The sequence below is a fragment of the Acanthaster planci genome, linkage group LG02, assembly GCF_054643075.1.
Source record: "Acanthaster planci isolate LZ-2023a linkage group LG02, COTS_SCS, whole genome shotgun sequence".
Lineage (NCBI taxonomy): Eukaryota > Metazoa > Echinodermata > Asteroidea > Valvatida > Acanthasteridae > Acanthaster > Acanthaster planci.
In genome coordinates, this window is record NC_141778.1 from 20,678,354 (window position 1) to 20,690,837 (window position 12,484).

Here is a 12,484-nt window from a genome sequence, read left to right on the forward strand (position 1 = left end):
GTTTTAACTTCAGACACTTTCTCCTTGAAAAGTTAGGCCCATTTCTTACTATGATCTAGAAAGTCAATTCTGACAGGTCCGGGGTCATGGAATTTTTTTATTTTTGGGGGAAAAGGCGACCGACACGGATTTGACTGAAATTTTTACTGCAAAGAGTACTGGAGGTATCTATGAAATCATGAAAGTTTTAACTTCAGACACGTTCTCCTTGAAAAGTTAGTCCCATTTCTTACTTTCATCTAGAAAGTAAATTCCAACAGGTCCGGGGTCATGAAATTTTTTTATTTTTGGGGGCAAAGGTGACCGACACGGATTTGGCTGAAATTTTTACTGCAAAGAGTACTGGAGGTATCTATGAAATCCTGAAAGTTTCAACTTCAGAGACTTCCTCCTTGAAAAGTTAGGCCCATTTCTTACTCTGGTCTAGAAAGTCAATTCCGACAGGTCCGGGGTCATGGAATATTTTAATTTTGGGGGCAAAGGTGACCGACACGGATTCGGCTGAAATTTTTACTGCAAAGAGTATTGGAGGTATTTAAGAATTCCTGAAAGTTTCAACCTCAGAGACTTCCTCCTTGAAAAGTTAGGCCCATTTCTTACTCTGGTCTAGAAAGTCAATTCCGACAGGTCCGCGGTCATGAAATTTTGTGCTTTTGGGGGGCAAAGGTGACCGACACGGATTTGGCTGAAATTTTTACTGCAAAGAGTACTGGAGATATCTATGATATCCTGAAAGTTTTAACTTCAGAGACTTCCTCCTTGAAAAGTTAGGCCCATTTCTTACTTTCATCTAGAAAGTAAATTCCGACAGGTCCGGGGTCATGAAATTTTTTGATTTTTGGGGGCAAAGGTGACCGACACGGATTTGGCTGAAATTTTTACTGCAAAGAGTACTGGAGGTATCTATGAAATCATGAAAGTTTCAACTTCAGAGACTTCCTCCTTGAAAAGTTAGGCCCATTTCTTACTTTGGTCTAGAAAGTCAATTCCGTCATGAAATTTTGTGCTTTTGGAGGGCAAAGGTGACCGACACGGATTTGGCTGAAATTTTTACTGCAAAGAGTACTGGAGGTATCTATGATATCCTGAAAGTTTTAACTTCAGAGACTTCCTCCTTGAAAAGTTAGGCCCATTTCTTACTATGGTCTAGAAAGTCAATTCCGACAGGTCCGCGGTCCTGAAATTTTGTGCTTTTGGGGGGCAAAGGTGACTGACACGGATTTGGCTGAAATTTTTACTGCAAAGAGTACTGGAGGTATCTATGAAATCCTGAAAGTTTCAACTTCAGACACGTTCTCCTTGAAAAGTTAGTCCCATTTCTTACTTTCATCTAGAAAGTAAATTCCAACAGGTCCGGGGTCATGAAATTTTTTTATTTTGGGGGGCAAAGGTGACCGACACGGATTTGGCTGAAATTTTTACTGCAAAGAGTACTGGAGGTATCTATGAAATCATGAAAGTTTCAACTTCAGAGACTTCCTCCTTGAAAAGTTAGGCCCATTTCTTACTATGGTCTAGAAAGTCAATTCCGACAGGTCCGGGGTCATGAAATTTTTTTATTTTTGGGGGAAAAGGCGACCGACACGGATTTGGCTGAAATCTCTACTGCAAAGAGTACTGGAGGTATCTATGAAATCCTGAGATCAACTTCAGAGAATTCCTCCTTGAAAAGTTAGGCCCATTTCTTACTTTCATCTAGAAAGTAAATTCCAACAGGTCCGGGGTCATGAAATTTTTTATTTTTGGGGGCAAAGGTGACCGACACGGATTTGGCTGAAATTTTTACTGCAAAGAGTACTGGAGGTATCTATGAAATCCTGAGAGTTTCAATTTCAGAGAATTCCTCCTTGAAAAGTTAGGCCCATTTCTTACTATGGTCTAGAAAGTCAATGCCGACAGGTCCGCGGTCATGAAATTTTGTGCTTTTGGGGGGCAAAGGTGACCGACACGGATTTGGCTGAAATTTTTACTGCAAAGAGTACTGGAGGTATCTTTGATATCCTGAAAATTTTAACTTCAGAGACTTCCTCCTTGAAAAGTTAGGCTCATTTCTTAATTTCATCTAGAAAGTAAATTCCGACAGGTCCGGGGTCATGAAATGTTTTGATTTTTGGGGGCAAAGGTGACCGACACGGATTTGGCTGAAATTTTTACTGCAAAGAGTACTGGAGGTATCTATGAAATCATGAAAGTTTCAACTTCAGAGACTTCCTCCTTGAAAAGTTAGGCCCATTTCTTACTTTGGTCTAGAAAGTCAATTCCGTCATGAAATTTTGTGCTTTTGGAGGGCAAAGGTGACCGACACGGATTTGGCTGAAATTTTTACTGCAAAGAGTACTGGAGGTATCTATGATATCCTGAAAGTTTTAACTTCAGAGACTTCCTCCTTGAAAAGTTAGGCCCATTTCTTACTATGGTCTAGAAAGTCAATTCCGACAGGTCCGCGGTCCTGAAATTTTGTGCTTTTGGGGGGCAAAGGTGACTGACACGGATTTGGCTGAAATTTTTACTGCAAAGAGTACTGGAGGTATCTATGAAATCCTGAAAGTTTCAACTTCAGACACGTTCTCCTTGAAAAGTTAGTCCCATTTCTTACTTTCATCTAGAAAGTAAATTCCAACAGGTCCGGGGTCATGAAATTTTTTTATTTTGGGGGGCAAAGGTGACCGACCTCGGATTTGCTGAAAATTTTACTGCAAAGAGTACTGGAGGTATCTATGAAATCATGAAAGTTTCAACTTCAGAGACTTCCTCCTTGAAAAGTTAGGCCCATTTCTTACTATGGTCTAGAAAGTCAATTCCGACAGGTCCGGGGTCATGAAATTTTTTATTTTTGGGGGCAAAGGTGACCGACACGGATTTGGCTGAAATTTTTACTGCAAAGAGTACTGGAGGTATCTATGAAATCCTGAAAGTTTCAACTTCAGAGATTTCCTCTTTGAAAAGTTAGGCCCATTTCTTACTATGATCTAGAAAGTCTATTCCGACAGGTCCGGGGTCATGGAATTTTTTTATTTTGGGGGAAAAGGCGACCGACACGGATTTGGCTGAAATCTCTACTGCAAAGAGTACTGGAGGTATCTATGAAATCCTGAGATCAACTTCAGAGAATTCCTCCTTGAAAAGTTAGGCCCATTTCTTACTATGGTCTAGAAAGTCAATGCCGACAGGTCCGCGGTCATGAAATTTTGTGCTTTTGGGGGGCAAAGGTGACCGACACGGATTTGGCTGAAATTTTTACTGCAAAGAGTACTGGAGGTATCTATGATATCCTGAAAGTTTTAACTTCAGAGACTTCCTCCTTGAAAAGTTAGGCCCATTTCTTACTTTCATCTAGAAAGTAAATTCCGACAGGTCCGGGGTCATGGAATATTTTTATTTTTGGGGCAAAGGTGACCGACACGGATTTGGCTGAAATTTTTACTGCAAAGAGTACTGAAGGTATCTACGAAATCCTGAAAGTTTTAACTTCAGAGACTTCCTCCTTGAAAAGTTAGGCCCATTTCTTACTTTCATCTAGAAAGTAAATTCCGACAGGTCCGGGGTCATGGAATATTTTTATTTTTGGGGGCAAAGGTGACCGACACGGATTTGGCTGAAATTTTTACTGCAAAGAGTATTGGAGGTATCTATGAAATCCTGAGAGTTTCAACTTCAGAGAATTCCTCCTTGAAAAGTTAGGCCCATTTCTTACTATGGTCTAGAAAGTCAATTCCGACAGGTCCGCGGTCATGAAATTTTGTCCTTTTTGGGGGCAAAGGTGACCGACACGGATTTGGCTGAAATTTTTACTGCAAAGAGTACTGGAGATATCTATGATATCCTGAAAGTTTTAACTTCAGAGACTTCCTCCTTGAAAAGTTAGGCCAATTTCTTACTTTCATCTAGAAAGTAAATTCCGACAGGTCCGGGGTCATGGAATTTTTTTATTTTTTGGGGCAAAGGTGACCGACACGGATTTGGCTGAAATTTTTACTGCAAAGAGTACTGAAGGTATCTACGAAATCCTGAAAGTTTCAACTTCAGAGACTTCCTCCTTGAAAAGTTAGGCCCATTTCTTACTATGGTCTATAAAGAGTCAATTCCGACAGGTCTGGGGTCATGAAATTTTTTATTTTTGGGGGCAAAGGTGACCGACACGGATTTGGCTGAAATTTTTACTGCAAAGAGTACTGGAGGTATCTATGAAATCATGAAAGTTTCAACTTCAGAGACTTCCTCCTTGAAAAGTTAGGCCCATTTTTCAGTATTGCCAAGGAAGTCAATTCCGACAGGTCCGGGGGCATGGAATTTTTTTATTTTTTGGGGAAAAGGCGACCGACACGGATTTGGCTGAAATCTCTACTGCAAAGAGTACTGAAGGTATCTATGAAATCCTGAGAGTTTCAACTTCAGAGACTTCCTCCTTGAAAAGTTAGGCCCATTTCTTACTATGGTCTAGAAAGTCAATTCCGACAGGTCCGGGGTCATGAAATTTTTTATTTTTTGGGGCAAAGGTGACCGACACGGATTTGGCTGAAATTTTTACTGCAAAGAGTACTGGAGGTATCTACGAAATCCTGAAAGTTTCAACTTCAGAGACTTCCTCCTTGAAAAGTTAGGCCCATTTCTTACTATGATCTAGAAAGTCTATTCCGACAGGTCTGGGGTCATGGAATTTTTTTATTTTGGGGGGAAAAGGCGACCGACACGGATTTGGCTGAAATCTCTACTGCAAAGAGTACTGGAGGTATCTATGAAATCCTGAGAGTTTCAACTTCAGAGAATTCCTCCTCGAAAAGTTAGACTTATTTCTTAGTATTGCCAAGAAAGTAAATTCCGACAGGTCCGTGGTCATGAAATTTTGTGATTTTAAGGGGCACAGGTGACCGACATGGATTTGGCTGAAATTTTTACTGGAAAGAGTATTGAAAGTATCTAAAAAAATCTGAAAGTTTCAACTTCAGAGACTTTCTCCTTGAAAAGTTAGGCCCATTTCTTACTTTCATCTAGAAAGTCAATTCCGACAGGTCCGGGGTCATGGAATTTTTTCATTTTTTGGGGCAAAGGTTTGCCGACACGGATTTGGCTGAAATTTTTCCTGCAAAGAATACTGAAGGTATCTACGAAATCCTGAAAGTTTCAACTTCAGAGACTTCCTCCTTGAAAAGTTAGGCCCATTTCTTACTATGGTCTATAAAGAGTCAATTCCGACAGGTCCGGGGTCATGAAATTTTGTATTTTTGGGGGCAAAGGTGACCGACACGGATTTGGCTGAAATTTTTACTGCAAAGAGTACTGGAGGTATCTATGAAATCATGAAAGTTTCAACTTCAGAGACTTCCTCCTTGAAAAGTTAGGCCCATTTTTCAGTATTGCCAAGGAAGTCAATTCCGACAGGTCCGGGGGCATGGAATTTTTTTATTTTTTGGGGAAAAGGCGACCGACACGGATTTGGCTGAAATCTCTACTGCAAAGAGTACTGAAGGTATCTATGAAATCCTGAGAGTTTCAACTTCAGAGAATTCCTCCTTGAAAAGTTAGGCCCATTTCTTACTATGGTCTAGAAAGTCAATTCCGACAGGTCCGCGGTCATGAAATTTTGTGCTTTTGGGGGGCAAAGGTGACCGTCACGGATTTGGCTGAAATTTTTACTGCAAAGAGTACTGGAGGTATCTATGATATCCTGAAAGTTTTAACTTCAGACACTTTCTCCTTGAAAAGTTAGGCCCATTTCTTACTATGATCTAGAAAGTCAATTCTGACAGGTCCGGGGTCATGAAATTTTTTGATTTTTGGGGGCAAAGGTGACCGACACGGATTTGGCTGAAATTTTTACTGCAAAGAGTACTGAAGGTATCTACGAAATCCTGAAAGTTTCAACTTCAGAGACTTCCTCCTTGAAAAGTTAGGCCCATTTCTTACTATGGTCTAGAAAGTCAATTCCGACAGGTCCGGGGTCATGAAATTTTTTATTTTTTGGGGCAAAGGTGACCGACACGGATTTGGCTGAAATTTTTACTGCAAAGAGTACTGGAGGTATCTACGAAATCCTGAAAGTTTCAACTTCAGAGACTTCCTCCTTGAAAAGTTAGGCCCATTTCTTACTAGGGGGATCTAGAAAGTCTATTCCGACAGGTCTGGGGTCATGGAATTTTTTTATTTTTGGGGGAAAAGGCGACCGACACGGATTTGGCTGAAATCTCTACTGCAAAGAGTACTGGAGGTATCTATGAAATCCTGAGAGTTTCAACTTCAGAGAATTCCTCCTTGAAAAGTTAGGCCCATTTCTTACTATGGTCTAGAAAGTCAATTCCGACAGGTCCGCGCTCATGAAATTTTGTGCTTTTTGGGGGCAAAGGTGACCGACACGGATTTGGCTGAAATTTTTACTGCAAAGAGTACTGGAGGTATCTATGATATCCTGAAAGTTTTAACTTCAGAGACTTCCTCCTTGAAAAGTTAGGCCCATTTCTTACTTTCATCTAGAAAGTAAATTCCGACAGGTCCGGGGTCATGGAATTTTTTTATTTTTTGGGGCAAAGGTGACCGACACGGATTTGGCTGAAATTTTTACTGCAAAGAGTACTGAAGGTATCTACGAAATCCTGAAAGTTTCAACTTCAGAGACTTCCTCCTTGAAAAGTTAGGCCCATTTCTTACTATGGTCTAGAAAGTCAATTCCGACAGGTCCGGGGTCATGAAATTTTTTATTTTTGGGGGCAAAGGTGACCGACACGGATTTGGCTGAAATTTTTACTGCAAAGAGTACTGGAGGTATCTATGAAATCATGAAAGTTTCAACTTCAGAGACTTCCTCCTTGAAAAGTTAGGCCCATTTTTCAGTATTGCCAAGGAAGTCAATTCCGACAGGTCCGGGGGCATGGAATTTTTTTATTTTTTGGGGAAAAGGCGACCGACACGGATTTGGCTGAAATCTCTACTGCAAAGAGTACTGAAGGTATCTATGAAATCCTGAGAGTTTCAACTTCAGAGAATTCCTCCTTGAAAAGTTAGGCCCATTTCTTACTATGGTCTAGAAAGTCAATTCCGACAGGTCCGCGGTCATGAAATTTTGTGCTTTTGGGGGGCAAAGGTGACCGTCACGGATTTGGCTGAAATTTTTACTGCAAAGAGTACTGGAGGTATCTATGATATCCTGAAAGTTTTAACTTCAGACACTTTCTCCTTGAAAAGTTAAGCCCATTTCTTACTATGATCTAGAAAGTCAATTCTGACAGGTCCGGGGTCATGGAATTTTTTTATTTTTTGGGGAAAAGGCGACTGACACAGATTTGGCTGAAATCTCTACTGCAAAGAGTACTGGAGGTATCTATGAAATCCTGAGAGTTTCAACTTCAGAGAATTCCTCCTTGAAAAGTTAGGCCCATTTCTTACTATGGTCTAGAAAGTCTATTCCGACAGATCCGGGGTCATGAAATTTTGTGCTTTTTGGGGGCAAAGGTGACCGACACGGATTTGGCTGAAATTTTTACTGCAAAGAGTACTGGAGGTATCTATGATATCCTGAAAGTTTCAACTTCAGAGACTTCCTCCTTGAAAAGTTAGGCCCATTTCTTACTATGGTCTAGAAAGTCAATTCCGACAGGTCCGGGGTCATGAAATTTTTTATTTTTGGGGGCAAAGGTGACCGACACGGATTTGGCTGAAATTTTTACTGCAAAGAGTACTGGAGGTATCTATGAAATCATGAAAGTTTCAACTTCAGAGACTTCCTCCTTGAAAAGTTAGGCCCATTTTTCAGTATTGCCAAGAAAGTCAATTCCGACAGGTCTGAGGGCATGGAATTTTTTTATTTTTTGGGGAAAAGGCGACCGACACGGATTTGGCTGAAATCTCTACAGCAAAGAGTACTGAAGGTATCTATGAAATCCTGAGAGTTTCAACTTCAGAGAATTCCTCCTTGAAAAGTTAGGCCCATTTCTTACTATGGTCTAGAAAGTCAATTCCGACAGGTCCGCGGTCATGAAATTTTGTGCTTTTGGGGGGCAAAGGTGACCGTCACGGATTTGGCTGAAATTTTTACTGCAAAGAGTACTGGAGGTATCTATGATATCCTGAAAGTTTTAACTTCAGACACTTTCTCCTTGAAAAGTTAGGCCCATTTCTTACTATGATCTAGAAAGTCAATTCCAACAGGTCCGGGGTCATGGAATTTTTTTATTTTTGGGGGAAAAGGTGACCGACGCGGATTTGGCTGAATTTTTACTGCAAAGAGTACTGGAGGTATCTATGAAATCCTGAAAGTTTCAACTTCAGAGACTTCCTCCTTGAAAAGTTAGGCCCATTTCTTACTACGGTCTAGAAAGTCAATTCCGACAGGTCCGGGGTCATGAAATTTTTTGATTTTTTGGGGCAAAGGTGACCGACACGGATTTGGCTGAAATTTTTACTGCAAAGAGTACTGGAGGTATCTATGAAATCCTGAAAGTTTTAACTTCAGAGACTTCCTCCTTGAAAAGTTAGGCCCATTTCTTACTATGATCTAGAAAGTCTATTCCGACAGGTCCGGGGTCATGGAATTTTTTGGGGGGGAGGGAAAAGGCGACCGACACGGATTTGGCTGAAATCTCTACTGCAAAGAGTACTGGAGGTATCTATGAAATCCTGAGAGTTTCAACTTCAGAGAATTCCTCCTTGAAAAGTTAGGCCCATTTCTTACTATGGTCTAGAAAGTCAATTCCGACAGGTCCGCGGTCATGAAATTTTGTGCTTTTTGGGGGCAAAGGTGACCGACATGGATTTGGCTGAAATTTTTACTGCAAAGAGTACTGGAGGTATCTATGATATCCTGAAAGTTTTAACTTCAGAGACTTCCTCCTTGAAAAGTTAGGCCCATTTCTTACTTTCATCTAGAAAGTAAATTCCGACAGGTCCGGGGTCATGGAATTTTTTTATTTTTGGGGGAAAAGGCGACCGACACGGATTTGGCTGAAATCTCTACTGCAAAGAGTACTGGAGGTATCTATGAAATCCTGAGAGTTTCAACTTCAGAGAATTCCTCCTCGAAAAGTTAGACTTATTTCTTAGTATTGCCAAGAAAGTCAATTCCGACAGGTCCGCGGTCATGAAATTTTGTGATTTTAAGGGGCACAGGTGACCGACATGGATTTGGCTGAAATTTTTACTGCAAAGAGTACTGAAGGTATCTACAAAATCCTGAAAGTTTCAACTTCAGAGACTTCCTCCTTGAAAAGTTAGGCCCATTTCTTACTATGGTCTAGAAAGTCAATTCCGACAGGTCCGCGGTCATGAAATTTTTTGATTTTGGGGGGTAAAGGTGACCGACACAGATTTGGCTGAAATTTTTACTGCAAAGAGTACTGGAGGTATCTATGAAATCCTGAAAGTTTCAACTTCAGAGACTTCCTCCTTGAAAAGTTAGGCCCATTTCTTACTATGGTCTGGAAAGTCAATTCCGACAGGTCCGCGGTCATGAAATTTTGTGCTTTTCGGGGGCAAAGGTGACCGACACGGATTTGGCTGAAATTTTTACTGCAAAGAGTACTGGAGGTATCTATGAAATCCTGAAAGTTTCAACTTCAGAGACTTCCTCCTTGAAAAGTTAGGCCCATTTCTTACTTTCATCTAGAAAGTAAATTCCGACAGGTCCGGGGTCATGAAATTTTTTTTGGGGGGGGGAAAAGGCGACCGACACGGATTGGCTGAAATCTCTACTGCAAAGAGTACTGGAGGTATCTATGAAATCCTGAGAATTTCAACTTCAGAGAATTCCTCCTTGAAAAGTTAGGCCCATTTCTTACTATGGTCTAGAAAGTCAATTCCGACAGGTCCGCGGTCATGAAATTTTGTGCTTTTTGGGGGCAAAGGTGACCGACATGGATTTGGCTGAAATTTTTACTGCAAAGAGTACTGGAGGTATCTATGATATCCTGAAAGTTTTAACTTCAGAGACTTCCTCCTTGAAAAGTTAGGCCCATTTCTTACTTTCATCTAGAAAGTAAATTCCGACAGGTCCGGGGTCATGGAATTTTTTTATTTTGGGGGAAAAGGCGACCGACACGGATTTGGCTGAAATTTTTACTGCAAAGAGTACTGGAGGTATCTATGAAATCATGAAAGTTTCAACTTCAGAGACTTCCTCCTTGAAAAGTTAGACTTATTTCTTAGTATAGCCAAGAAAGTCAATTTCGACAGGTCCGCGGTCATGAAATTTTGTGATTTTAAGGGGCACAGGTGACCGACATGGATTTGGCTGAAATTTTTACTGCAAAGAGTATTGGAAGTATCTAAAAAATCCTGAAAGTTTCAACTTCAGAGACTTCCTCCTTGAAAAGTTAGGCCCATTTCTTACTATGGTCTAGAAAGTCAATTCTGACAGGTCCACGGTCATGAAATTTTGTGATTTTAAGGGGCAAAGGTGACCGACATGGATTTGGCTGAAATTTTTACTGCAAAGAGTATTGGAGGTATCTAAAAAATCCTGAAAGTTTCAACTTCAGAGACTTCCTCCTTGAAAAGTTAGGCCCATTTCTTACTATGGTCTAGAAAGTCAATTCCGACAGGTCCGGGGTCATGAAATTTTTTTATTTTTGGGGGCAAAGGTGACCGACACGGATTTGGCTGAAATTTTTACTGCAAAGAGTACTGGAGGTATCTATGAAATCCTGAAAGTTTCAACTTCAGACACTTTCTCCTTGAAAAGTTAGGCCCATTTCTTACTATGGTCTAGAAAGTCAATTCCGACAGGTCCGGGGTCATGAAATTTTTTGATTTTTGGGGGCAAAGGTGACCGACACGGATTTGGCTGAAATTTTTACTGCAAAGAGTACTGGAGGTATCTATGATATCCTGAAAGTTTTAACTTCAGACACTTTCTCCTTGAAAAGTTAGGCCCATTTCTTACTATGATCTAGAAAGTCAATTCTGACAGGTCCGGGGTCATGGAATTTTTTTATTTTTTGGGGAAAAGGCGACCGACACGGATTTGACTGAAATTTTTACTGCAAAGAGTACTGGAGGTATCTATGAAATCATGAAAGTTTCAACTTCAGAGACTTCCTCCTTGAAAAGTTAGGCCCATTTCTTACTATGGTCTAGAAAGTCAATTCCGACAGGTCCGCGGTCATGAAATTTTTTGATTTTTAGGGGCAAAGGTGACCGACACGGATTTGGCTGAAATTTTTACTTCAAAGAGTACTGGAGGTATCTATGATATCCTGAAAGTTTTAACTTCAGAGACTTCCTCCTTGAAAAGTTAGGCCCATTTCTTACTTTCATCTAGAAAGTAAATTCCGACAGGTCCGGGGTCATGGAATTTTTTTATTTTTGGGGCAAAGGTGACCGACACGGATTTGGCTGAAATTTTTACTGCAAAGAGTACTGGAGGTATCTATGAAATCCTGAGAGTTTCAACTTCAGAGAATTCCTCCTTGAAAAGTTAGGCCCATTTCTTACTACGGTCTAGAAAGTCAATTCCGACAGGTCCGCGGTCATGAAATTTTGTGCTTTTAGGGGGGCAAAGGTGACCGACACGGATTTGGCTGAAATTTTACTGCAAAGAGTACTGGAGGTATCTATGATATCCTGAAAGTTTTAACTTCAGAGACTTCCTCCTTGAAAAGTTAGGCCCATTTCTTACTATGGTCTAGAAAGTCAATTCCGACAGGTCCGGGGTCATGGAATTTTTTTAATTTTGGGGGGCAAAGGTGACCGACACGGATTTGGCTGAAATTTTTACTGCAAAGAGTACTGAAGGTATCTATGAAATCCTGAAAGTTTCAACTTCAGAGACTTCCTCCTTGAAAAGTTAGGCCCATTTCTTACTATGGTCTAGAAAGTCAATTCCGACAGGTCCGGGGTCATGGAATTTTTTTATTTTTGGGGGCAAAGGTGACCGACACAGATTTGGCTGAAATTTTTACTGCAAAGAGTACTGGAGGTATCTATGAAATCATGAAAGTTTCAACTTCAGAGACTTCCTCTTTGAAAAGTTAGGCCCATTTCTTACTATGGTCTAGAAAGTCAATTCCGACAGGTCCGGGGTACTGAAATTTTTTGATTTTTGGGGGCAAAGGTGACCGACACGGATTTGGCTGAAATTTTTACTGCAAAGAGTACTGGAGGTATCTATGAAATCCTGAAAGTTTTAACTTCAGAGACTTCCTCCTTGAAAAGTTAGGCCCATTTCTTACTTTCATCTAGAAAGTAAATTCCGACAGGTCCGGGGTCATGGAATTTTTTTATTTTTGGGGGAAAAGGCGACCGACACGGATTTGGCTGAAATCTCTACTGCAAAGAGTACTGGAGGTATCTATGAAATCCTGAGAGTTTCAACTTCAGAGAATTCCTCCTCGAAAAGTTAGACTTATTTCTTAGTATTGCCAAGAAAGTCAATTCCGACAGGTCCGCGGTCATGAAATTTTGTGATTTTAAGGGGCACAGGTGACCGACATGGATTTGGCTGAAATTTTTACTGGAAAGAGTATTGGAGGTATCTAAAAAATTCTGAAAGTTTCAACTT

At 40.7% G+C, this 12,484-nt stretch overlaps 2 long non-coding RNA genes across 5 annotated transcripts in view; both read right to left on the reverse strand.

The window, feature by feature from the left end:
- The window catches only part of LOC147799997 (uncharacterized), a 76,963-nt gene that overhangs the window by 20,527 nt on the left and 43,952 nt on the right, over positions 1 to 12,484 (reverse strand). The gene's annotated exons all lie outside the window — the stretch shown is intronic.
- The window catches only part of LOC110990719 (uncharacterized), a 44,613-nt gene that overhangs the window by 20,432 nt on the left and 11,697 nt on the right, over positions 1 to 12,484 (reverse strand). The window lies entirely within an intron of this gene.